Consider the following 4,787-nt stretch of genomic DNA (forward strand, 5'->3'; position numbering starts at 1 on the left):
AAAAAAAAACATGATGAAGGAAACAACAACTTTTTAAACCAAGGTAGGATCTCATTGCCAGGATTAAGGTGAGGTAAGTGAGGCTGAGTCATGTAGGTTCAGAGTAGACCTACAAAGAAATTGTTAGGATTATATGAGCTAAAGCTTGTAAAACTCTTGGAACAAGCTATAAATGTTTTAATTATTATCATCATCATTATTATTATTTCATATTAATCATAATTTCCTATTATCAGAAATATTATTATTTAGTTATTATCACTATTATTACTTGGAGAGAGAGGGTTGTTTCATCACTTGGGATAGTGGGGAGCAGCTGTTCCTATCCCTGCCTCTAAGCAGTCTTTCCTAATTCCTTGAATTTAAATTCGTTGCCCCTCACCTGTGCCCCTCTGGCATCCTCAATTGACCTGATCTTTGCACTTACCCTGCATTGTGTCGTCTGTTTATTCATCCATCTCCCCAGGCAGCCTAGGACTTTTGGGAGGGTAGAGGCAGCCCTATCTTGTTTATCAATTTATCCTCCTCAGAGCAGAGCCCAGTGCCTGCCACGTAATAGCCCCTGGAACTATATTTATGGTCTTAGATGACTGAGAATTGGTGTCCAGAGACTCTCCTCAATCCTTCTTCAATAAAATTGCACCAGATTGGTCGGGAGTCTGGGGTGGGGGAATGGGAACCTGCCAACTCTCCTGTTTAGCCTGAAGTCAAAGAATAATAAAATTATATAATATAATTTTATTATATTATAAATTATATTTTATTTTATTAATTAAAATATAATTAAATTTAAATATATTTAATTTTGAATACAATTAAATTTAAATAAATTTAAAATATAATTAAAATTATATTTTATTAAATTATAAATTATATTATATTATATAAAATTATATAATAATAAAATTATCACTATTGTTTCTTTGAGTGTTAACATTTATCGGCAACTTCATATATGTGCTAAGCATTGTTCTAAACTTTTTTCATGGATTAACTCATTTAATCCTCATGATAATCACAGAGATAGATAATTTTTTTTTCCCATTTAACTGAAACAGGCACAGAGAAGTCGAGTGTGTGTCCAGGATCACTCAGTCACCAAGTGGGAGAGCTGTGCTCAAACTCCTCAATCTGACCCCAGAGTCTGTGCTACCAGGCACTAAATGAGACTTGGCTCCCCAGGTTCACAGAACCCGCCACCCACATTTGTAAGAAGATGCCAGCTTAATACCTGCCACCCCAAGCAATCTTTACTTAGTCCCTCTTATAACAAGACAGTGCTCAATAGCAAGGACATACGAGGAAAAGAAAATAGATTTTATCATTTCTCTAAGAGGCCACCTGATCCCTGCATGTTAAAAAGAAATCTTTAATATAACATGTCTCTTTGTCCTGCAATTCTTTCATATGCTTGGCTGGTCAGCTTAATCTTCAGCTGGCCCAGAAGAACACCCATCCATAAAACTGCACTTCTAGATGCAGTGCACCCTGAAGACGGGAGACTTTAGTAAGCAGTCACAGTGCCAAATGTAGAAAGCAGCAGAGAAACCATCTGGTGAAAGGGATATTTCTTGCACACCTTGTATGTTTTTGGATTTTCGTCAGTACATTCCAGGTTTAGGTGTTTTTATAAACAAGTGGCAAGGTATCAACCTAGCATGTTTTCTTTGTACCACCCTGAATTCTTCAGACAACAGGATAGAATGGAATGATAGAATATTTGAATTGGAAAATGACTTTTTACTTATACTCAGTTTTAGAACAGTTAATGTGTTCCCATTTGCAAAAATCAGACTGATATCAAATGATTGTCATTGGGAAGTGAACTCCCACCCCAGCCATTCTTTCTACCCCATAGAAATAACCATGTTTATTCATTTCTTAGTTTCTTGTCCATCTTTGTTTTATTTAACAACCTATCTGGAGACCTTCCCATATTAGAGCATAGAGAATTTCATTAATTTTTACAGCTGCATTGCATTCATGTAAGGATGTACCTGAATAGTTTAAATAGTCCCTAGTGGGTGAATACTTTGGTATTTCCAAACTTTTATGATTGCAAATCATCATGTCCTCCCCACCACAGTCCATCTGTAGAATAAATCCCAGAGCTAGGATCGCTAGGTCAAAGAGTAAGAGCATTTTCAAGGTTGATGGATGGTGCCAACTTGCCCTCCACGGGGGCTACAACCTTTTGCACTCACACCAGTCATGATAACAGTGCCTATTTCCCCACATCCTTACCAATAAAGTCTTTAGAACATTCTCTTTTTGCCAATCTGGTAAGTGTTAAATGGTATCTGAGTGTAATTTCCATTTGCATTTATCTTATCATGAGTAAGGTTTGGCATCTTTTCATAAGGACAGTGAGTTAAAAACACTTTTATCGGGGACTTCCCTGGTGGCGCAGTGGTTAAGAATCCACCTGCCAATGCAGGGGACGTGGGTTCGATCCGTGGTCCAGGAAGATCCCACATGCCACGGAGAAACTAAGCCCATGCGTGGCCACAACTACTGAGCCTGCACTCTAGAGCCTGCAAGTCACAGCTACGGAGCCCACGTGCCACAACTACTGAAGCCTGCACGCCTAAAACCCGAGCTCTGCAACAAGAGACACCACTGCAATGAGAAGCCCGTGCACCACAATGAAGAGTAGCCCCCACTCCATGCAACTAGAGAAAGCCTGCGTGCAGCAACAAAGACCCAATGCAACCAAATTAAAATAAAATAAACACTTTAATTGTGAGCGACAGAAGCTCATTAGAGCTAGCCCAAGCAAATGAAGGGGAAATTAGTATTAAAGAATGACAGAAGTGTTTCATGAAGCCAAGAGCAGAAAGCTAGCCAAGCCCCAGGAGAGACTGGATCTAGAAAATGGAAAAACATTAACTAGATTCCCTGTCTCTGTCTCTCTCTCTCCATTCATGGCATAAAACCTCCTCACAGCCCCCTAAAGTACCTGATACATTTCCCATCCCCCACAGGCACTATCACATAGTCTAAATTCCAAATACACAGTTTCTGCCCCAGTGCATCCCTAGTCCAATGAGCCATAGTTGGAGATGGGGATGATGAGGAGAATCAGAAAACACAATTTCGGGGGCCCACCTATAGTAGATGCCTATTGCATGCCTACGGAAAACCCACTGCCCCTTCACTAATTGTCCATCCTCCATGGAGCAGTCTGCCAAAAAGACAGAAGGCTTCTTTTTTTTTTTTTTTTTTTTTTGGCAGAGCTCCACTTGGAGGATAGTCTACTCCTCTCTGCATGACTCCAGTGTTTTTCCAAGGCAATCATGGTAATTCTATTCCCTTTGCAAGGGATGGTTTTAGGAATAGAAGGATGCAGCTCTAGCCAATGATACATAAGGAAACATTCTTCACTAAAAACAGGTACAGTGTCAAGATGGGCACTCTCCTGTTAATGTATGCTGTTGTGTCTGTATGTGATTGTATCGATCAGCTTGTGCTACGTAACAAACCACCCCCAAATCTAGTGACTTAATATAGAATCATTCATTATTTCTTATGATTCTGTGGGTTGGCCAGGTGGTTCTTGTGGCCTGGGCTTCCTCAGCTGAGGCTGGATGGTCCAGGACAGCCTCACTCACATGTCTGACAATTGACAAGCTGGTTGGTCTAGAGGAAGTCAGCTGGGGGGTGGGGGAAGTGGCTCATTTCTATGCTATCAGCAAGCTGGTCATGAAATAGTGTCTCAGGTTCCAAAGTGCAGCAAGAGAAAACAACAACAACAACTCCAATGTGCAAAGCACTTTTCAAGTATCTTCATGTGTCTCCTTACTATTGTCCCATTGGCCAAAGCAAGTCACGTGACTAAGCCCTAATGAGATGGAGAAGTAGACTATATCTCTTGATGGGAGTAGCTACAAAATAGTGTAGCTATTTTTGCAACCTATCACAGTGATGCCTAGAACTCTAGTCATCTTGGGACCATGAGAGGTACCAGCCGGAGGATGGCAAATGAGAAGATGAAAACGATTCTCAATGACGATGTTGAACCAATGACTTTGTTAACCTGCAGAGATGCTTCCTTGAAAGTTCTGGTGATGTAAGATAATTAATTTTCCTTTCTGTTTAAGATAGTTGAGTTGGTATTACATTATCTTTGCATATCAGTTGAGGTGTTGGGGGTGATATTTCCCAGACAACAAAAAATGGTTTGCCCACAGCCAGACATCCCAGGTCGGCTGGAAATAAAAAAATTTCTGTGAAGAAATCCTGGCTGATTGCATGCCTAATACGAGCCAACTGTGATGGGTAGTTACCCAAAAATCAAACTTTAGCATCCTTAATATTATGTAGAATCCAGAAAATTACATGCAAAGTCCAGTTCTGGGGTCCAAAAATCCAAATACACATGTAACTAGTTAAGGAGAGGGTATAAAATGTAGAGGATGTGAAAGGATGTGGGGAGGTTTAAGCTCCATGTAAAGATATAACTTGTGTGATGATGTCTGTCATGGTCTCTGATGGGTAGGACCTAAAGAAAAAGGAGAAAGACATTATAGGAATATTAGGAAGCAAGTAAATTGGACATTGACTTAATGTCAAATATGGCAAAGAGGTTAAGAACAGAGACTGTAACATTTTTGTCACTGGTCACCTTAGCAAGAGCAGTTTCAGGGGCATGATATGGTGAAAAACAGACTATCAATTAAAGTGTAAAATAAAGAAGAGAAAAGAGGAATAATAAATATAGAATGCTATATTACCTAGGACTCTTTTGATTATGTACCACATAAACCCAATTTAAACCAGTTTGGTGG

This window comes from Aethalodelphis obliquidens, unplaced genomic scaffold (genome assembly GCF_003676395.1).
Source record: "Aethalodelphis obliquidens isolate GAN/ISIS:26980383/991018 unplaced genomic scaffold, ASM367639v1 scaffold30, whole genome shotgun sequence".
NCBI classification, from domain to species: domain Eukaryota; kingdom Metazoa; phylum Chordata; class Mammalia; order Artiodactyla; family Delphinidae; genus Aethalodelphis; species Aethalodelphis obliquidens.